At 46.8% G+C, this 23,655-nt stretch overlaps 1 protein-coding gene and 1 long non-coding RNA gene across 3 annotated transcripts in view; one reads left to right on the forward strand and one right to left on the reverse strand.

Annotated features, from left to right (window-relative positions):
- The window catches only part of LOC129702391 (androgen receptor-like), a 215,098-nt gene that overhangs the window by 103,358 nt on the left and 88,085 nt on the right, over positions 1-23,655 (forward strand). The gene's annotated exons all lie outside the window — the stretch shown is intronic.
- On the reverse strand, positions 10,696-12,141 carry LOC129702393 (uncharacterized). Its single transcript, XR_008724374.1, has 2 exons — positions 11,914-12,141; positions 10,696-10,956 (listed from the first exon to the last, which is right to left on the reverse strand). It is a non-coding gene; the product is annotated as an uncharacterized LOC129702393 (long non-coding RNA).

A 23,655-nucleotide genomic window follows, 5' to 3' on the forward strand; every position in this document is an offset into this window, starting at 1 on the left:
CAGGTTGGTTCATTTTTTCATCCTCCCTCATTTTAAACTTTTAAAAAAATGCAATTACACTAACATTTTTTGATTCTTTGTGATGTAGGTGCCAGCGACAAGGCCATCTATTGTTATCCAAATCTAATCATTAAACTTTCAATTTAGAGAGCAATTAAAAGGCTTTGCAATCACATATGTGCTGGGTTAGGCTGGCAGATTCTTCCCCTGAAGGACATTTGCTGCCAAGGACCTGGGATTGAAAAATATACTTTTATAACAATCAAACATGTTTGCTTCTTAATAAACAGACAACTCATAAACATTTGGTAGACCAGTTCAAAACTTTAAATTATCGGTCGATTGGCAGGGAGAATTCTAGTCAAGTGAGCAATACAGACACTTCACTGTTCTCATTCCACTTCCCCAAACAACAGAATTACATCGTATTATATCGTGCTTTTTTGTCACCTTAGCACATTCCACAAACATTAGTCACGGTCAGAGATACAGAGAATAAAGATTACTACAAGATGCGTCACATCAAAGGCATCTTGTCATGTGGTTCAAGGACTTTACATATCAAAGGCATCGGACATTGGTGCAAGGTATTTTACATATTAAAGGCATCGCCCACTTGTCAATACCTCTTAGTGAGATCAATCAAACTTCCTCTCTCGTCAAATGGCAGACAAATGTTATAGTCATTCATTATCTCAATACACAGCAACCTGAGGCAAGCCTAGACTTGCCTTTCTGTATTAATCTACTGGCGAAAAGCCTGATTTGAGACTAAATATAAGCTGTAAGCTGGCCCAGGGACCAATTTAATATCTTCTTATATTTTTAACAAAATTCAGCCTTATCAGGATAGCAACATTGTACAATCCCATTGTGACGTCATAGCTGCCAGTGCAAAATTGAAGAAATCCTTCTCAAAGTGGGAGAGGAGGACATTTTCGCCACCTCTAACGTGATCCCACCACTTGCCACATCTTCCCACCTCCTCCCTTGTCTGCTTTCTGCACAGACCGCTCTCTCCGTAACTCTCTGGTCAATTTCTCCCTTCCCACCTGAACCACCCCCTTTCCCTTGCAACCGCAAGAAATGCTACACCTGTCGCTTTAGCTCCGCCCTTGACTCCATTCAAGGCCCCAAGCAGTCTTTCCATGTGAGGCAGAGGTTCACCTGCACCTCCAACCTTATCTATTGCATCCGCTGCTCTAGATGTCAGCTGCTCTACATCGGTGAGACCAAGCATAGGCTTGGCGATCGCTTTGCCAAATGCCTCCACTCGGTTCGCAATAACCAACCTGATCTTCCGGTGGCTCAGCACTTCAACTCCCCCTCCCATTCCAAATCCGACCTTACTGTCCTGGGCCAGAGTGAGAACCACTGTAAATTGGAGGAGCAGCACCTCATATTTCGCTTGGGGAGTTTGCACCCAAGCGGTATGAACAGTGACTTCTCTAATTTCAGGTAGTCCTTACTTTCTCCTCCCCTTCACAGCGCTCCCCCAGCCCTCTGGCTCCACCTCCTTTCCTTCGCTCCATTGCTGGCCTGCCCTAAAGTTTTTATATTAAAGTTGCAACATGACTTCATGTAAATGCTCCCATAATTGTATGCCTCAACTTCGAGTGATCAAAGTGCGGTTTTGTAACGTTGAAATACCACATGCTGCCAATTGACCACTCACAAACCCACTTGCATTACTTACTTTCGGGGATAGTTCCCAGGATCCAGGCATCATACATTCAGAGTTTTAGTCAATGCTGTAGGACAGATATTTACAAAAATTTATAGCTGGGCTGTTTCATAGAACAGAGCACAGAACAGGCCCTCCCAAATATCTGCAAAACTACATTTGACCATTCAATGCAACATTACATTAATGTCACACTTTCCTCGTCTGTGTGGAAAAAAATTCTTCCCCTCTGACCATAAAGGTATGCCCTCCCGTAAACTCCATCTATCTTTTTTACCCTATGATGCCATATCTGCTGTAAAACCTTTTGTTCAGCCTCTCCTTCACTGTCTGCAATTTCACCCTGCAATTCTACTTTAATGCTCCAAATGAGGCCTGCCTGTCTTCTTGCAACATGACTTCATTAAGTAAGCCTCAACTGATGAAGGCAAGTTATACCACATGCTGCTCCAAACTTGTACTACTTTCGGGGAAAGATCCCTCCACCGTGGATCCCAAAATTCTTAATCGGCTTGATAGCTTATACCATAAGGTATTCAATGCCTACTAAAATATAAGGTACTTTCTGAAATGCCTTACTAGGTTTCATTTACAAAGAAAAATTGAGATTTTAATTGTGGGGGAAGTGAGCGCCGACGCCCCCCTCCCCCCTCCCCACCATCACCATGTGGGGACGATTGATGTGCTTTGGGGAGCGCTGACGCTCCAGGGGTAGTGGATAGGAGAGGTGAGGGGTGGAGGAGAAATGTTATTTAAACATTGAGTTTAGTGGGGGTGTGGGATAAGTATGGAGTGGGGGAGCAAGGAGATAGATGGAGGGGAGGGGGTTTATGGAGGAAGGGAGGGAGTGACTGAGGGTAGGGGAACAGAGAGGGAGGGAGAGTTGAGGGAGTGGGTAAGGGTAGGAGGAGAGGGAGAGTGAAGGAGTGCTGGGGATGAGAGGAAAAGAGCCGCGCTTGTACATTGGGGGAACGGTGAGTGGTGGAATATTGCGTTGAGGGAATGGGACGCAACGCGTCCCACAAGGTGAGGAGTTGGGGAGAAGGAAGATAGATGGAGAGGAGGAGATAGGGCAGGGGAGAAGGGTTAGGGAGGGATTGACTTAGGGTAGGGAATGGAGAGGGAGGGAGTGGGTGAGGGTAGGAGGAGAGGGGAAGGAAGAGGGAGATGAGGAGAATAAAGCCCCGGAGGCCGGGCTGGTCAGTCAGCCCGGAAGCCATGAGTGAGAGTTGAGTCCAGACCTGTGAGTCTACAAGCCGTGCCTGTGAACTGTGAGTCCACAAGCCGTGGCTGAGTGAACTGTGAGTCCACAAACCGTGGCTGAGTGAACTGTGAGTTCACAAGCCGTGGCTGAGTGAACTGTGAATCCACAAGCCGTGGCTGAGTGAACTGTGTCCACAAGAATCCATTCGGCCCACAACCCACAATGTCCATACTAGCCCTCTGGAAACCAGTTCCTTCGGCCCACAACACCCATGGTAGCCCTCCAGAAAGCCCCTCCCCCACTGGTGACTGCCTGAAGCAGTCCCCCTCCCCCGGCTGCAGGACGCTCCCCTCACAGGTTCCCGACAGCTCCCGCCTGAAGCTGACCCCCTCCCCCGACGCAGAACGCAACAAGCGACGCAACAACAGGGCTCTCACTTAACTTTTTTTCCCTGTTGCCAGCTGGGCAACCTTGGCAGCTTTTCAGCTTTTTAGGTTGCCATGACATTTTAGGTGGCTTGCATGACGCGTGCTCGGACGAAGTGCGTAGTTACTAGTCGGAATTATGCATTCACATATTATTTCTGCTTCAAATAAAGTCACAAACTAACATATTCACCAATCAAGACAAGATATATACCACAATGACGCTGCAAAATTATAATACGGTATCTCAACTCCTTTTACACATTGCAATTAATGCAATTTTTATTCTTTCTTTTCACTTCCAAACAAAAATGTGGTTGGATTATTCAGCATATGATCAACCTGTGTCAATAAATCCTGGACCTTGATAACATATATGCTTAACCATATGCTCAGCTACAAGCATGTTTTCTGTGAAGGACCGAACATTAGCATGACATGGCCATAGCATGGGTCGTTATTGCTATTGGTACAGAAACACTCTCGCTTTCCACATAATTTATCTCATTAAATTAAAATATAGTACTCATTAAATAACTACAGTACTGATACTCCATATTAACAGCATTGATTTGCCATTAAAATGAATTCTGTAATAATGTGTCAGTGACAATCGAACACTGCGGTTTTAATGTTTCACGTGTTCAAAATTTAATTAATGCATCTTTATGGATTAAAATAAATAATAACATTGGGAATTAAAACATATTTGATTGCATTCCGTTATCAAACATAGTCAATGTTAGCCCTGAAGACATTTCCTGCACAATAGGGTCTTGAGGGGGGGCGGGGGTGTATGAATCGGTGTGGATTGGATGGATTGAGGCAGGGGAATTAGTGTTGGTTGGAGTAGGTAAAATTATGAGGAGAGCGCGGGGGATGTCAGTGGGGTTGAATGGGGGGGGATCTGTGCAGGATGGATAGGGGGGAGCAGTGCAGGATGAAGGGGTGAGCAGTGCAGGATGGATGGGCAGGGGGCAGTACAGGGTGAATTGGGGGACCAGTGTAGAATTGATGGGGAGTGGCAGGAGAATTAATGCGAGGTGGCTAGGGAGATCAGTGCAGGATGAATAGATGGGGGGGGGGGGGGGGGGGAAAGCAAAGGGGATGTCAGTGAGCACTGAATAGAGGCAGGAATGGGGATCAGTGCGGGATGGAGAGGAGGTATCTCAGGATAAGGGGAGTGGAGGGGGGCGTATGAGAAAGAGAGGGGAAGGGGCAGAGGAGGTGGGAAGGAAGGCCAACGCTCCCCGGACAACACCTGTCAGGCACGGAAATCGCAACCAAAATATGAAGGGGACCGCGGACAGAATATCTTGGCGGCCGTGCATGTATGCGCACACTCACACATGCGCGAGACTTCGGAGGCTTCTGTGAATGGTAATTTCAGCTCAATCCAGCGCTAAATGCAGTTCAACTGCCTGTCTCGCCTACAGCCCTGTCTCAATCCAGACATGGCTGTTGGTTAACCTGGTGGGACAGGCAGAGTGAGCTGGGTTTTGCGCTGCTTCTCTGCGCTGGCTGTGGGCCTGGGGGCACCGCGCCCGTCTGACTCCCGACGCTTCTGGCCATCCCCGGGCGTGGGGAGGCTCTCGGGCGGGGACGGGGATGATCCAGTGGCAGTTCGGCAGCGATTGAAGCGCCGGAGACCGGGATCGGTCCTGGTCTGTCGAGAGTGTTTTGGTACGTATCCTTCCTCCAATCACCCCCCCTCCCCTAACCCTACCCCTACTCCTGCCTCTGACCGACACCTCCCTCCAAGGGTCTGTTTTGAAAGCGCCGTTGGCGGAGTGGCATCAGCTGCCGCTAACAGGCCGGGCGAGGCGGAGGAGATGGAGCTGCCGCCGCTGCTGCCCGTCTTTAGCTCCGACCCTCCGTCACGCCACACTTAGCATCTTTCCCACAACCGTTGCCGACACAAAACTTCACGATCCTTTTCTCCAGAGATGCTGCAGGACCCGCGGAGTTACTCCAGTTTTTTGTGTCTATCTTCGGTATAAACCAAGTTGCCAAGCCGGGCAAAATGACTCGCCGTTTAGGTTGCCCGGCGGCACTTTGAGTGATCATTGGCACCCGGGCAACCGTTAATTTCTAGCCCTGAACAAGAAAGAATGGACTGAATAAATCTCTTTAACATTTAAATTGTTGTTATATTTTAAGAGTTATTCAAATTTTAAACTTCAATAAATCCCTTTCCACTTGCCGTGCTCATCAGCTGCACCTGTGCAGTAATACCTGTGTGTTCTACATCACAATGGGAACCCAATGGGAGGGAATGGCTGCGCCGCCAAAGAGCTGCTGAGAGTGGATGGGGGGGGGGGGGGGGGGGTGAGAGGAGAGAGGGGGGGAATCAGGGTTGTCACAACAGGAACCTGTAGGCCGCGCCTACGCAGTTGGGAGCTATGCGTGAGTGCTGGAATATTGGAATTGGTGCAGAGGTGGAATATTGCGTTCGGGACCTGGCCTCCCGTGTGAAAATGGGACCCAACAGGTCCCACTTAGTCGTATATATTACTAAAAAATCCGTGTGGTGAGGCCAACATGATAGCGATAGTATATTTTAAAAAACCTCATCTGTTTTGTGTTTCTGTGCGTGATTGTGTTCCTGCCCATGGATCCAAAAAATGTTCTCACGCCAACATGATTATAGAGGAACGTCACGGCCAGCCATTTGTTACAGAGCGACCTCGACTTCCCGGTCCGTATAATCTTTGATCCAAAGCAAAGATCCTCAAGTATCTTGTAGCGGGAACAGACCCCTCCTTTTGTGTAGTTTCCCTTGCATTGTATTGCTTTAACACACACTGCAAAAAACTTAAAATTAACGTGATATATATTTAATATATTTATATGAATGTGTGTCTGTGTGTGAGAGGCAAGTTAGAGATAATAGTTTATTCTCATGTATCAGAAGCAACTTTGATTTAAATCATCACTATTAATTTATTTTGTGTCTTGTAAGATGATATACATAAACCATAAAGGCAATTATATATATAATTATATAGTAATAATAAATATATGCATATATATATATATATTATACACACACATATATACACACATACACATACACACATACAAATATATATACACATTTATACATTTATATGCATACATATATACACATATATAAACATATATATATATATATATATATATATATATATATATATACACATACGTATATACACACATATACATGCATATATACACATACATGCATATATACACATACATATATATTTATATATATTATCATTTTCCAACGATCAATAGATTTACGATCAGCTCCTGTGGATTGGAGGATAGCTAATGCTATCCCACTTTTCAAGAAAGGAGCGTGAGAGAAAACGGAAAATTACAGACCAGTTAGCCCGACTTTGGTGGTGTGAAAGATGCTGGAGTCAATTATTAAAGATGCAATAATGGGGCATTTGGATAGCAGTAAAAGGATCTGTCCAAGTCAACATGGATTTATGAAAGGAAAATCATGTTTGACTAATCTTCTGGATTTTTTTGCCACAAGGCTTGGTGTTGGGGCTGCAACTGTTTACCATATATATTAATGATTTTGAAAAGGGAATTAGGAGCAAAACTAATGCATACATACCTACATATGTACCCATGCGCTGCTGTGACCCGAGCCCCGGAGATTCGGAGGCTCCAACCGCAGGCCTGGCAGACAGTAATATCGGAGCCTGCGGGTCCCTGCTGGGAGACCGCTTTTCGGGGCTTCCGCAACGGCAAATTATTCCGCCCGAGTAGCGGGGGTCGAGGATGACCTGGAGCGGGGCCTTACATCATCGCCCGGCGTGGCTTAAATGGCTGCGGCACTTTTCTAGCGCACGCCGGGGGCTCCAACAACCTCTATGAGGTTCAAGTGACAAATAAATTGTATTGTGTATTGTGTATATTTAAATTAATCTGGCAAGTTGGTCAAATAACATGGGCACCTTCTTGCTTTTTTTGCGACATGGATTTTTTAAATGTGAATGTCTCATATCAACACATTTGTGGGTCAACAGTATTTTGTATCAACCCCCACAATTTCAAATAATTCTCAATTGAACTTCTTAAACAGGAAAACAATTTTTATTTACATCATTTTGTGCACGACATATACAGGCTTGCAGAATTTGCAGAATTTAGAATATCAGATAATCAATAAAAGTGATGTCACATTCTACACATTTCAAACAAAGGACAAAATTTGCAGCTTATACACAATCAATAGACTAAGTGGGACCCGTTGGGATAAGATTTACACAATTCACATTATTCTGTGCGCGAGTTATACAGGGTTGCAGTTCAGCATATCAGCTAACCAGTGAAAGTGATGTACAATTTAACGTATGTAACACAATGATAGCCCCACCCCTGCTTCACCAAACAGCAAAATGTCCAACATAGATACAATAATAAATAAATCGCCATTCGCATTATATTTGTGCAGTTAGCAAATCACAATTTCACACAATGTACATAAGAGGGCAGTTATTTCACAAATACTCCGCAGTTCGGTGTAGATCATGTCCAATGTCGACATCTGAAATTACAGAAAATATCTGCAGTCAATATGCTCTTATTCTGCATTAAATAACAGAGATGTAGAAAGAAAATGCTCTTGAGAAGATTTCTACAAGGATGTTGCCATGAGGACTCAACTATCTGAGCTCAATGAACTAACCAGAAGTAATAAATGTTTTCATACCTCTCCTCCTTAATGGGGAACCTGAAGAAAGACAAGTCGTATTGCCTACATTGCCGATTGCCGATTGTTTTTTGCAGGAGTGGTCCATCTTGAGCACATGGTATTGGTGGTAGGGTGATCACATGGATAGAAAATTGATTGGTAGACAGGAAGCAAAGAGTAGGAGTGAACGGGTCCTTTTCAGAATGGCAGGCAGTGTCGAGTGGAGTGCCGTAAGGTTTGGTATTGGGGCCGCAACTGTTTACCATATATATTAATGATTTGGAAGAGTGAATTAGGAGCAACACTCGCAAGTTTGCAAATGACACAAAGCTGGGTGGCAGTGTGAACTGTGAAGAGGATGTTAGGAGGTTGCAGGGTGACCTGGACAGGTTGAGTGAGTGGGCAGATGCATGGCATGTGCAGTATACTATAGATAAATGTGAGGTTATCCACTTTGAAGGCAAAAACAAGGGGGCTGATTATTATCTCAATAGATTTAGGTTAGGTAAGGGGGATGTGCAGCGAGACCTGGGCGTCCTTGTACACCGGCCACTGAAAGTTGGCTTAGAGGTACAGCAGGCAGTAAAGAAAGCTATGGAATGTTGGCCTTCATAACAAGAGGATTTCAGTATAGAGTGAAGAGGTTCTTCTGCAGCGTAGGTTTACGAGATTGATCCCTGGGTTGGTGGGACTGTATATGAGTAAAGATTGAAAAGACTAGGCTTGTATTCACTGGAGTTTAGAAGGATGAGGGGGAATCTTATAGAAACATATTAAATTATTAAAGGACTGGGCAAGCTAGATGCAGGAGAAATGTTCCCAATGTTGGGTGAGTCCAGAACCAGGGGCCAGTCTTAGAATAAAGGGCAGGTAATTTAAGACTAAGGTGAGAAGAAACTTTTTCACCCAGAGAAATGTGTGAATTTATGGAATTCCCTGCCACAGAGGGCAGTGGAAGCCTAGTCACTGGATGGATTTAAGAGAGAGTTAGATAGAGCTCTAGCGGCTAGTGAAGTCAAGGAATATGGGGAGAAGGCAGGCACGGGTTATTGATAGGGGACGATCACCCACGATCACAATGAATGGCGGTGCTAGCTTGAAGGGCCAAATTGACTCCTCCTGCATCTATTTTCTATGTTTCTATGTTTGCTCCACTATAGGATCTGTGCAGAGGCCGAAGGGAAGATCCTATCTTTGGGCAGAAGCAAGATACTCCCACAGAGTATCCATTCCTGCCCATTAGGTTCCCATTGTGATGAAGAACACGCAGGCATGAAAAGTGGAAAAATGATTTATTAAAGTTTAACATCTCTTAAAATATAACAACATTTTAAATGTCAAAGATGAGTATAATTCTTTCTTGCTGTGCCTCTTGTTGCTGCTCACTGCATCTTTATGTCTCTTTGTTGTTGATAAAAAAAAGAGACAATTTCAATAGACAGAGATTCAGCGGTCAGACTTTAACAAAGAAAATCCTTCTTCAGAGCTCTGCTGTCATTTACATTTGGTGTGATTTGAAGATCAGGTGTTTCAGGAGTTGTAGAGACACTGCTGGGTTCTTCCCGCGGAACTTTGTCTGCAGCTGAGCAGTAAGAATGTTCTGTCTGTATGTTGTATGGCACTGCCAATACAAGAAAAAAGAAAAAGGGGGAATGAAATGGCAAGCATACTAATTAAAAAAATAATCATCTACTACTGAAAGTCTGTTCTTGACCGTTTTTTGCCATCTGTGCTGCGATTTCCGAGAGAATGCCGCCACCTACGGCCGTTTCGCTCAGAGCCCCCCTCCGCCGCATGTGTGCCGAGGTTCTCCCCCCCTTTCCTCTATCCCCCCCTTTCCTCTCCACCCCCCTCCCCCCCCCCCCCCCCACACCCCCTACCCTCCACCATCCCCCCTCCCTCCCCCCCCTCCCTGCTCCCCACCTCATCCCCCTCTCTCTCCCCCTCACTCTCTCTCTCTCCTCCCCATCTCCCCCACCTTTCCGCCCCCACCCACCCTCCCTCTTATCCTCCTCTCCACCCCCCTATCCCACTTGCCCCTCTCTCTGTGTCTCTGCCTCTCTCTCTGCCCCTTCTCTCTCTGCCCCCGCCCGCCCCCCGCCCCCCCTCTTGATGTGACTGCAAGTTGGGGGCTATGCTTCAGTAGATAGGGTGGTTATGGGGTAAAAGGAGCAAATTAATCATATTAATTTTATATCAAGGGGGTAATTAGCGTGAATGCGAGAGGGGGATAGTTAGTGTGCGTGACGCTGCGTGCCGCCCACCTCCCACAATCGCACGTTGGGGGATCACACAACGGGTCTGCACTTGGTCTAGTTATAATTAAATATATATGTGATGCACCAATTTCAATCTACCAGAATAAAATCATGATCTATATATTTTTGTAGGTTTTTTATAAATTTAATCAATTCAAATGTTCTAATAATTAGGCTTGAGGAAGTTTTAAATGGATGTTCTTACTTGAATTAAATACTAGTACGCATTCCACCACCCACACTGTGCAGTCTTATATGTGATTATAGTTTTGTGAACATTTCACAAATGAAAATCAAAGTACCATACATGCCATTACATATTGACCATTAGCAATCATATCAGGTTGGATACAATTTTTTTCTCATATTTAGCCAAAGTGAGAGAATATAAATTATTTTAAAAAGGAGAAAATTACTTGCCTCGTTGCTGTTTTAAAGGCGTTGGTGAGGATGGGAGGTTCACATTCGTCCTCTTGAGTAACCTCCGTTGGGAAGACAGACGTTTCGGCGGGTTAGGAACGTCGAAGAGCGTTGGAACAGCATTCCAATTTAGCCTGTTCTTAGTCTGCTTGTTGGAAAACTGGTCAAGTTCAAAGTGTACAGAACAAAGACAACAGTTGGCTGACAAGTACTCCGTACTTCGGTGTAGGAAATCTTGTCGACGAGTATTCTGGACCCACCGTTGACATCTGAAATTACAGGAGATATCATTTATGATTAACTAATAATAAAAAAAAAATGATCATAACTAGATGCCTGCACAATGGATGACATATCACTTAAGTGCAATTGTTTTCAGTTGTGTGGAGAGACCTGTATATTGACGATGCTTTTTGTCTCTTATATGTCATTTCACCTTAAATGTAGAAGAGTTTATTAGAGAGGGGAGGGAGGGATCGAGAGAAGGGAGAGGGATCGACAGAAGGGAGAGGGAGAAGGGGGGAGAAGGAGAAGGGGATCGGGAGAAGGGGGAAGGGGGAGGGAGAAGGGGGGAGAAGGAGAGGGGGGAGAGGGGAGAGGGAGAGAGGGAGAAGGGGGAGAGGGAGAAGGGGGAGGAGGGGAGAAGGGGGAGAGGGAGAAGGGGGAAGGGAGAAGGGGGGGAGAGGGAGAAGGGGGGGGGGAGGGGGGGGGAGGGGGGAAGGGGGGGAGAGGGGGGGGAGGGTGGAACGATAGCATGTTATAACGTTCAGCCGTCCCATTCCGACCAAAGATTATAGTGCAGAGCTACTCTACTATCTTTGATTGCAACCGCCGCCGCCGAATCCCCGGCCCACCATTGCACCCAAAGATGATAGAGCTGAGTTGTATAATCTTTGATTGTACCCTTCTTCACGACAATTCGAGGGATATAACGGGTAACAGCCGCCGCGTTCTCGGACTCGAGTCTGAGCTCGAAAAATCTCGTGGTCACTGGGCCCAATGTGTCCCGCGGGCCATATTTTGGAGACCAAACCCTTACAAGAACAAAACAAAAAACGTATAGAAGTGTTAAACTTGTCTTTATTATTGTGGTAAGTAAAGATGTAATAAAATAAGTCTAATAACTTTCTAATGTACCGACAAACCCCGTGGCCGTTGATGGGAGAACAGAAAATAACATTTTCACGACAGAATATCGACAAAAAATTATAATAATATATTCTTACCTTTCTTTTTTATTGGGGAACCTAAGAATGACAGCTCTGGTCGTTTAGATTTACGATTAGAACAGTTGATAGCGGAGCAGTGAGATGTAGATTTAGCTGAGGACGCCATTACAGCCCAATAAATGCTTAACAATATGGCGTCGACGGTCACACACGTCATACTACGCGTTTTTCGAGGAGTGGTCTATCTTGTCCCTCTACGATCTTTGGTTACAGCTATGACGTCTCTATGATTGTTGGGCAGCAGTGCTCCACTGTTACAATGTTAACAAAGAGAGGACTTCCAGTACAATTAGAGATTTGTTTCAGTGTTGTAAGGAGAGGGAGGGTGTAGGGGATGGAAACAGGAGAGGGTAGTTGTTTAATATTATTTAAGCAGGTAGAGGGAGAGGAGGGGGGTAGGGAGGGGATAGGGGTTATGGAGGGAGGGAGTGACTGAGGGTAGGGGAAAGGGGAGGTGGGGAGGGGAGGAGAGGAGAAAGAAGACAGGGTGAAGAGTGCTGGGGATGACGGGAAATGAGCCATGCCTGCGCAGTTGGGGGCGATGGGTGAGTGGTGGAATATTGCGTTGGTGGAATGGGTTATGTTGTGGGTAAGTGGTAGAAACGGGTTGCGTTCGGGGAACGGGTAAGTGATGGAATATTGCTTTGGGGGAACGGGGTCCAACGAGTCCCACTTGGTCTGGTATATCTATAATTAACTAAAACTCTGATCTTGTTATTTTCCATTTTTTGCGCTGTCATACTATTTGCGCAAAAACCGCTACGATTTTACGCCACCATTATCTGCTGTGATTGCACCGTTTTGTTCCGATCGGTGGTCTAATTTAAAAGTTAGCGAGGTTTAAAAATCGCGCGTGCGCAGATTGATCTACTCTCCTGCCAGTTGTAGCCACATGGTTTGGTCGTTTCTCCTGTCACCCCCGCGGGCAGTCCACCCCTTCCTGCGCCATCGCGTTTTTACTGGAGCTGTGGGGGGCTCTGGATGGCCGCCGGAGGTCTCCAATCAGACACAATTTCGGAGGGACCGGAAGCAGCCCAACTCGGCGCGGAGTCGGAGATGTCGCCAAACGGAAAACGGAGATTCTGATCCCGGCGGAAGAGAAAGTCCAGCAACCAGCGCCTGCTGTGAGACCATATCGCCCGCTGTGAGTCCTCCAGCCCCTTCCCCTCTGGTCTCCTTAGCCCTGTGATATTCCTCCACAACACCTGTCTTTTCTCTAAGCTCTTTCCCCACACCCTCCCGCCCGCCTCTACACCACCCTCCCCCGCCTTCACATCCCCCCCCCGATCGCCCTCCACAACGCTCTCCCCCCGCATCCACACCCCCCCGATCCCGCACCCCCCACACCCCTCCCGCCCACATCCACTCCCCACCCACACCCCCCCCCCCACACCCACTCTCCCCACACACCCCCCCCACACCCCAGCCCACACAACCCCTCCCTCCGCCCACATACCCCTCCCCCCGCCCACACACCCATCCTACCCACAACCCCTCCACCTCCCCACACACTCCTCCTGCCATAACCCCTCACCCGCCCACACACCTCAGCCCACAACCCCCCCCCTCCCCCACACCCCCCCCCCCCTGCCACACACCCCCCCCCCTCACTCTGCCACTCCCACATATGAAGAGGAGAGGGAAGGAGTGCTGGAGGATGAGGGGTAATGAGCCATGCTTGCACAGTTAATAATAATAATAATATATTTTATTGTCATTGCACATCAGTGCAACGAGATTTGGTATGCAGCTTCCAACTGATGTCAAAAAAATATATATATAAACTGTGCGACGTGACCATCTGAGGGAGACAGTCCAGGTGAGATGGGGGGCACTCAGCAGGGCCGGTTCAGATCGCTATAGCTCTGGGAATGAAGCTGTTTCTGAGTGGAGGTTCGGGCGTAGAAGGCCTTGTAACATCTGCCGGAGGGAAGTAGTTTGAACAGTCCATTACAAGGGTGTGAGGAATCTTTATGGATGCTGACGGCCTTCCTGAGGCACCGTGTGTGGTAGATTCCCTCCAAGGCTGGTAGCTGTGTGCCAATATTCCTCTGCGCTCTGTGGATGACGCGCTGAAGAGCTTCCTCCTCTCCTCTCCGTCTCCGTGCAGCTGAGATACCACACAGAGATGCCATACGTTAATATGCTCTCTGTGGTGCAGCGGTAGAAGGTTGTCAGCAGCTGTTGGGGCAGACCAGTCTTTTTTAATGTCCTCAGGAAGAACAGTCGTTGCTGTGCCTTCTTGACCAGCGCAGCGGTGTTGGTGGACCGTGTGAGGTCCTCTGAAATGTGAGTGCCCAGAAACTTAAAGCTGGACACTCTCTCCACACTTTCCCCGTAAATGGAGATTGGGGCGTATTCTCCATTATGGGACATCCTGAAGTCAATAATCAGCTCCTTGGTCTTGGAGGTGTTTAGTGACAAGTTGTTACGTGCGCACCAGTCCGCCAGGTTCTGCACCTCCGCTCTGTATTTTGTTTCATCACCGTTGGTGATCAGTCCAATCATTGTTGTGTCGTCTGCAAACTTCACGATGGTGTTGGTGTCGAATGCAGGAACACAGTCGTGATTGAAGAGGGAGTAGAGCATGGGGCTTAGTACACAGCCCTGTGGTGTGCCGGTGCTCAGGGTGATAGTGGAGGACAGGTGCGGGCCCAGTCTCACTGCCTGCGGTCGCTCCGTCAGAAAGTTTAGGATCCAATCGCATATCGGCGAGCTGAGGCCTAGCTGGCGGGGTTCGGTGGTAAGCTTGGTGGGGATGACCGTATTGAATGCAGAGTTATAGTCAATGAAGAGCATCCTCACGTACGTGCCCTGTCTATCCAGGTGAGTCAGGACAGTGTGAAAAGCCAGAGAGATGGCATCCTCTGTCGATCTATTTGCCCTGTATGCAAATTGATGAGAATCCAGTGAGGCAGGGACGCTGGATTTGATGTGGGAGAGGACCAGCCTTTCGAAGCACTTCATTGGTATTGGAGCTAGGGCAACCGGGTGGTAGTCGTTCAGGTCGGTGACTAAAGACTTTTTCGGCACCGGCACTATGGTGGCTGTTTTTAGGCACTTGGGGACCGTTGCCAGAGATAGAGACAGATTAAAGATTCTCGTGAATACCTCCGCCAGCTGTACAGCACAGTCCTTTAGTACCCTTCCCTGGACTCCATCCGGGCCTGCAGCCTTGCGTGGATTGATCCTACACAGAGCGCACTGTACCTCCTGAGTGCTCAGTGATAAGTCCATCCCGCCATGGCCATGGCTATTCCACTCCTGGTGGTGTTGCCAGTTTCGAAGCGGGCAAAGAAGGTGTTTAATTCGTTGGCCAGTGTGATATCACCGTGGGGGCAGGCGGGGCTGCTCTTGTAGTCAGTGATGTCCCTGACACCCTGCCACATGCTTCTGGTGTCCGCGGTATTGAAGTGGTCTTCCACCCTTTGCCTGTGGACGTCTTTGGCCTTTTTTATACCTTTGTCCAGCTTTGACCTGGCAGCACTGTAGGCAGAAGTGTCCCTGGATTTAAAGGCATTGTTGCGTGCCCTTAGCAGTTTCTGAACCTCCTTGTTCATCCAGGGTTTCCGGTTTGGGAACATCTTTATTTGCTTGTCCACTGTGACAGTCTCCACACAGCAGTTGATGTAGGAGAGCACAGTGGATGTGTACTCCTCCAAGTCTACCTCTGTACCACTGGTAGCCTGTTGTACAAACAGGTCCCAGTCGGTGTGATCAAAGCAGTCCTGGAGTTGTAGGGTGCCGTCCTCTGTCCATATTTTGACCATCCTTATTGCAGGTTTGGTCTTGCGGATGAGGGGTTTGTATGCAGGCAGTAGAAACAGTGAGAGGTGATCGGATTGTCCCAGGGATGGGCAGGGGAGAACTCTGTGAGCGTCCTTGATGTTGGTGTACACTTTATCCAGCGTGTTTGAGCCCCTGGTAGGGCACTGCACATGCTGGTGGAATTTGCGGAGAGCAGCTTGTAGGTCGACCTGATTAAAGTCCCCTGCAACAATGAAGGCACCGTCGGGGTGAGCTTCCTGCTGCTTACTGATGGCCGAGTGCAGCTGTGCTAGCGCTAGGTTAGCATTAGCCTGTGGTGGGATGTATATGGCCATGATGATAACCACAGAGGCAGGTAAAACGGCCCACATTTAATCACTAGGTATTCCAGGTCTGGGGAACAGTAGCTCTTTATTGCAGTGTGGTTGGTGCACCAGTCATTGTTGATATAGATACAGAGCCCGCCGCCCTTGCTCTTACCGGGGTCCTTTGTTCTATCAGCACGATGCAGTGACCGGTTAGGGGCTATTGGTGAGTGGTGGAATATTGCGTTGGGGGAACGGGTTAGTGCTAGAATATTGAGGAATGGGTTGCGTTGGGAGACCAGGCCTCCCGTATGACTGGGACCCAATGGGTCCCACTTAGACTTTCTAGTCTATCTATCTATATTACTAAAAGTCTGTTCTTGACCGGTTTTGGCCATCTGTGCTGCGATTTCCGAGAGAACGCCGCCACCTACGGCCGTCATTTTTGGCCACCTCGCTCAGAGCCCCCCTCCGCCATATGTGTGCCGAGGATTTTTCCTGTCGATGAAAAATGACAGAGATATTAATGTTTTTACAAAATTCCCCATTCTCTCTGCTGCCCCCGCTGGAGGCAAGGGAAGGGACTATAAAACCAGGAAGTGGTGTGCCTCAATTAGTCTCTGCAAGCTGGAGCTCTGTCAATTAGTCTCTGTCACTCTGAGCTCTGAATGACACTGAACAAATGTCTACAGCACTGTGAGTACCCTTAATTTGGTTTGAAAATGAAAATATAGTTAGTTTGAAGTAAAAAAGCACTGCCTGCAAATGTTTGTTTGGGTTGAATTAAAAAGGCACTCTCTCTCTCTCCCCCCCTCTCTCTCTCTCCCTATCCCTCTCTCTTTCTCTCTCTCCCTATCCCTCTCTCTCCCCCCCCCTCTCTCCCTCCTCTCCCCCCTTCTCTCTCCCTCTATCCCCCCCCCCCCCCCCCCCTCCCCTTCCCTATCTCCTTTCTATCTCTCCTCCTCCTCTCCTCTCTCCCCTCCTCTCCTCTCTCCCCCCTCTCTCCTCTCCCCCTCCTCCTCTCCCCCTCTCCTCCTCCTCCCCCCCCCCCTCTCTCCTCTCCCCCCCCCCCCCCCTCTCCCCCCATATAATATCAAGGGCGGTAATTAGCGTGAGTGCGGAGGGGGGGCGGGGGATAGTTAGTGTGTGACGCTGCATGCCGCTCCCCCCCCCACAACTGCACGCTGGGGGAACAGACCCAACGGGTCTGCACTTGGTCTAGTATATTATTAAAACTCTCATCTTGTTGGTTTAGATGTCTGCTTGTGAGTGAGCGATATCCCGAAAGTACGGCAAAACGGTACAGGAAAGCGATACAATTTTCAGACCACCTTACTCACAATTGTCCAGAGGTGTGTTTTTATCAAGTTTCGTTCAGATTGATGTTATATGTTTATAAGTTGTTCACATTTTTAACTTTACAAAACCCCACTTTGAGAAAATTTTCTTCCATCTGCACACTGGCAGTTACAGCTATGATGTCATAATGGGATCCAAATCCTTGCTGGCCCTCCCAGCAACAATGTTGCAATCGCAGAACACTGAGTCCTGCCAGCAAGTTTTTAATGTTTACAAACAGAGAGCCTGAAGAGGAGGGGGAGGGAGTGCTGGGGGAGGCAGGGGAAGTGCCGGCAGCAAGTGCAATTGGGAGGCTGAAGAAGAAGCGGAGGGAGTGCTGGGTATAAGGGGAAATGAGCCGCCCCTTCTTCTTTTGTGTCCTTATGCTGTATAGTGACTCGCCACTGCTGTACACATTGTTGCGCCATTGGAATGTTAGTGCAAGGTCTGTAGTAGTACATGGAATATCCAGCAATGGGTATTGCAGTAGGTTTTGCATTGTCTGAGTTTGTGCGCCACAGTCACAGGTTGTTGTATCCTCAATGTAGCCCCATTTGTGCATTGTCACCCATGACCGCCCGAACCCGGTTCGCAGTCGTTTGAGATGTCTCCAACTCAGCCAGTGTTCATCAGCACCTGGTGGTAAGCACTCTGCTGCTGGTACGCCCATCTTTGTGGAAATAGGAACAGTATTTCCATCTTGGTGAAAATAGCCGCCACTACGCAGTTGCGGGCCATGAGTGAATGGTGGAATATTGCGTTGGGGGACCAAGCCTCCCGTGTGACAGCGACCCATTACCTTAAAACTCTTCAAGAGACTCAACCCTTCTACCCTTACAGATTAGTATACCACGCACTGGGCGTATTATCCTCCATGTCCAGGTGGATTCAGGATGCAGCTGGTATATTGAACCTTTAATATGTTTGCATTAGCACGTAAACTGCAGAGTTTGCTAATTTAGCTGCAGTGTGATTTATAGATTAACAAAATATTGCAACGATTTCAGACAACATCTGATTTTATCATGCAGTCCTGTTATGTTTCAAGTTTATTTTTGGATTGTGTGGGGGTTTTGAAATGTCAGGAGGAAATAGGAGTAGAGGTGTGACAGCAGCGATGAACACTTTTAATCACAGGAGAAACTTGAACAGAGCTGACAAAATAGAATGTGAAACTGAAAGATGAGTTAAATATCAGTAGAGGAATCTCGACCTCGAAGTGGGTTTTGTTATAAGTGAGATTGAGGGGTTAGGTTAAACCTGCAAGAATAGTTGGTGGGTTGGAAATGCACCCAAGCCCACAGACATGCTGATTTAATGCAAGCACATTTTTTGGCAAACAGTATTCCTTTTTTTCCTCCACTCCCTCCCCCCCCCCCCCCCCCTCCTGGGTTGAAAAATTATGAAAATATGTTAGATGATATTTTGAATGGAAATACCTTTAGGTATAGTTTTGAAAGTTAACCTATGATGCAAGGATTTCTGTGCACCCTGAAGTGCTCAAGAGCATAAGTAAGATATGAGAAGTTGTTCAAGTGATCTCAGATAAATATTGCATTCAAATCATTCTTTGTGATATTGCTATTTATTTTTATTTTGTTTAAATTATATTTTTACTCATATTTATATGGAAATTGAAGAACCTTCAGTCACCTTTGACTCGCATATCTGGATGGATTGTGTGAATAATTTATGGAACTGCTTATGTGACCATGAATGTAAAATCTATGTAAATAAAAACTCTTATTGGGACAGATTATTTGGATTCTCAATCCTCTCGAATCACCATTCAACAAGATCATGGCTGATCTTACAGCAATTTCTTGTCCTTTCCCTATATCCCATGTTTCCTTTAGAATCCCAAAATCTTGCGAATCTATTTTGAATTCAATCAGTGATTACGCCTCCGCAATACTGAATAGAGCAGACCAGAGATTCTCCATGCTCTGCATAAATAAAGTTCTGCCCCTTATTTTGTTGTTGTGACTCATGGTTCTAGACTCAGCAGGGGGAAGCAAGCCTTCTAAGAATTTGTACGTTTCACCTTCAAGGTTCTCGAGAATAAGCGAGTTTGGTATTCCGACAACGCATGCCCAGGTCATAGGTCACTCATTATAAACATTCTCGGCAGCTGTGGTGCTGCATTTCGTCCGTGGTCGGAGTCAGGTCTCCAGCGCTGTGGGGTTGCTGCTGGGCTGTCCCCTCCCGGGTGCCCCGTCCCTGTCCGGGGTGGCCCTGGGCTTGCAGCCAGCGAAGGGAGGAGGCGCTGGCTCCAGTTCGGCTTGTCCAGCCGGGTTGGCCAACAGTGGTGGGAGTGGTGCAGGCTTGGAGTGGTGGCCGCCAAGTGGGGCTTGCAGCCGGCACCAGGTGAGGTTGGCTGGCGGCCACTGGGTGGGGCTGGTGGGCCCTGGCCCGTCAGGGAGCAGGTCCCTCAGGAGTTGGAGCTATGTTGGGCTGGAGTTGGAGCTTCTACTGCGCGCTGGCTGTGGGCCGCTGTCCCTTCGGTCCTGGACTGTCAGTTGGCCCGGCGGGGAAGGTGGAGTTGAGCGAGGGTTGGCACTTCTCTGTACTGTGGGACCGAGGGCCCGCTGCTCCAGTCCAATCTCCCACTCGCATCTGGCCCCTTTATCAAGCTGTTACACCCGCTCTCCCGCTACCTGGCACCCTTGTTCCTCAGATTAAATATATTTTTACAAATAAATCATGAATAAAGATAAGAATTTATACACAGTTTATACAGTCAGCGCTTCGTTCGCTTTCCCTTTATAGCGAGTGATCTTTGACAAATCCCATGATTCCTTGCGTTTTTCAGAATACCGAGCTCACTTATTAAAGTCTCCTCCTATCATCTAATAATGCTGTCATCCCAGGAACCAATACGGTAAATCTCCTTGCAAATTTGGCAAGCATAAACCTGTGTTAGCAATAGAGACCAGAATTGTGCACACCTCTTCAGGTGTGGTTGTAGGAGCAATAAAGGAAGGCCATGCATCCTTGCGAGCAGGCCAATTATAGGAGCAAAATGGAACGGCTACATGGAGTTGGTGTTTGAAGTAATGGGCGATAATAGTTACATAACACTATTATTTACCTTGCAACAGTGGTCTTATTAAGAACTTATGTAATTTTAGTACAATATCACTCTTATACCCAACTCCTCGTAATAATAGCAAAGATACTGGAGTACAGAGCACGGTTTGAGGTGAAATATTAGAAATGAGCTGCATAGGTGAAGTTAAGCATGCGGGCTTTAGGGCTTTTTAAAATTGAATCTGGACTGCCTTAGACATTACACCTTTAATTCAAAAGACCATTGGATTCTATTTCCAGCACTACCTTCTCCCCTATCCATCCCTTTCCCTTAATCTGCAATAATCAATGTGAACCACATTCACTGGAGCCCATCATTTCAAGTTCACATGCCGGAGGACCAGATTCAAACACAATATTATATACCCAGCCTCACTAGGGCCTTGTGTAATGAATGAATTAATAAGTTTGAATTAATACTTTGGCCAAGTATTCATATACAAGGAATTTGTCTTGGTGCTCCGCCCGCAAGTGACAACATGACATACAGTGACAGTTAGGAATGGCACATCAAATATTAAACACTATCGAAATATTAAACACATCAGTTCAACAGCTTTTATCCTGCACTGGAATTTCCTTGCAGTAAGGCCAGCATATTGTTTGTCTTCCTAATTGCTTTTCCTACCTGTATGGTAAGATCTGGTTACAAGAAGACCCATGTCTCTAATACCTTTCAATTGCTCCCTTTGTTTTACAACTAAAAATCTTACTTTGTGGATATCACTAAAATGAAACAATAAAAATATATAAACAATTAGAAATGTTGGAATCAATAAATAATAATACAAGACTCCTTTTGAGCTAAAGAAAATGCTTTTTTTATGACAGGACTTTATAAATAATGCACACGTAACTGAATGGTAAACAACTGTTTTAGGTACATAATACATTCAGACTGTTAGCCTAACAGTGCCTAATTAGAAGTTTGTTGACTGGTGTGATATGTTTGAATTGTTCAATCAGAGACATAAATAATCCCAGCATAAGAAACAGACCCATCCATGATTATAGTGCACAAGATCAGGCTGCATTGAGAAGGGGGTCTCATAGTCCATAAATAGATTGAAGCAAGCATCCTGTTTTGAGAACTTTAGGACAGTGTGAGTACTTTTGAAAGCATTGAAAGGGGATCAGCTTGAACCGATTGACATATTGACCTGCGAATATACTTTAGATATTTTGAAAAAAAGCTGCAGATGCAAAAACTCCAAAACAAAAATAGTAAATGCTGGAAGCATTAAGCAGATCAAGCACCATCTGTGAATAGATAAATACCATTCATTAAATAGTGTTGCATTTAGCAGAAGACAATAGATTTAAAGACATCAGAAAGTTGTCCATATGACATAGATTCAAACTGGACAGTTCTTGTCTGACCAATATCCTCTTGTTAGGAGAGGTGACAGCAGTTACTTCAATTCCAAAAGATTAAATCCACTCAAAAGCAAAGATCATAGAGCGGAGCAAGATACTCCACGTAATCCAATGCACTGAGGTGTAGTACGTAACGGCCGCCATCTTGGAGTGCAAAACTCGACTTCCATTATGCCTCTCGCAGTGTAATCAGTGTTGTAGGGGAACAGTATGTGTGTGATATAGCTCATCTATCAATTCACATATTTTAGTTAATTTTCTTTTCAAATGTTTTCCCCTGCTTAATCTATCTGTTTCTGCCCATTTCCCTCCCTTCCTTACTTCCTCCCAAGCCCCCTCCTTTGTGCAGTTTCCCTTGTATTGCGTTAACACACACTATGCATAAATTTAACATATATATATATATTTATAAATATGATATATATGAATGTGTGTTTGTGTGTGTGCCTGTGTGTGAGAGGCAAGATAAAGATAAATAGATCTCAAAGTTCCTTCTCATGGATCAGAAACACCATTCAATTAAAGCAACATTCTATTTCTCTCTTTATTTTTTTTCTCAGAAGATGTACATAAACCATTAAAGCAATTATATATTATAAATATATATATATAGGCATATATATATATATTATATATATAAATTATATATATATATATATATTTATATAGATATACACACACGCACATATATATATTATGCTCTATGATCTTTGGTCAAGAGTGTTTTATTGTCATACTAGACTAATTGGGACCCGTTGGGTCCCAGCCACATGGGAGGCCTGGACCCCCAATGCAACACATTCCCAAAGCAATATTCCACCACTCACTCGTTTCCCAACGCAGCCCGTTTCCCCCAATGCAATATTCCACCACTCACCCATAGCCCCTAACTGCGCAGGCGCGGCTGACGGGTTCCCGTTGTGACGCCCCTGATCCGCCCTCCTCACCCCCCCCCCCCCCCCCCCCCCCCCCCCCATCATCCATTTTTAGCGGATCTCCGGCGGCGCAGCCATTCCCGCCCACAGGGTTCTCATTGTGACGTAGAACATGCAGGTATTACTGGCAGGCACAGCTGACGGGCATGGCAAGTGGAAAAGGGATTTACTAAAGCTTAAAACGTGAATAATTTAAAATATAACAACAATTTAAGCGTGAAAGATTAAATGTATTCAGTCCACTCTTTCTTGTTGCGTCTCTTGTTGGGTTCTGCAGCCGGGGGAGGGGGACGGCTTCAGGCGGGGGGCTGTCGGGGGCCGGTGGGGGGGCGCGTGCAGCAGGGGGAGGAGCACGGCTTCAGGCAGGTCTGTGGACGGGGAGCAGAGCATCCTGCAGCCGGGGGAGGGGGACGGCTTCGGGCGGGGGGCTGTAGTAGTCCGGTGGGGGAGAGCGTCCTGCACGCACTCCACCCCCCCGAACCCCTATACACTCTTCGCGGCTCTCTGGCGGCACAGCCATTCCCGCCTATTGGGTTCCCACTGTGACGTAGAACACGCAGGTATTACTGCGCAGGCACAGCTGATGGGCACGGCAAGTGGAAAAGGGATTTATTAAAGCTTAAAATGACTTAACATACAACAACAGTTTAAATGTTGAAGATAAGATTTATTCAGTCCATTCTTTCTTGTTGAGTCTCTTGTTGCATTCTGCAGCCGGGGGCTGTCGGGTGCTGGTGGGGAGAGCGTCCTGCAGCCAGGGAGGGGGATGTTGGGTGTGGGCGTTTATGGAGGTATGGGGGGGGGGGGGGGGGGGGGGGGGTTATAGAGCTCAGAGGAAAGACGGGGGTTGTAGGGGGAGGGGTGCTGTGGGGGTGTGGGGTCGGGGGGGGGAGAGTTCAGAGAAAAGACGGGTTGTGGCGGAAGAG

This window comes from Leucoraja erinacea, chromosome 12, assembly GCF_028641065.1.
Source record: "Leucoraja erinacea ecotype New England chromosome 12, Leri_hhj_1, whole genome shotgun sequence".
Lineage (NCBI taxonomy): Eukaryota > Metazoa > Chordata > Chondrichthyes > Rajiformes > Rajidae > Leucoraja > Leucoraja erinaceus.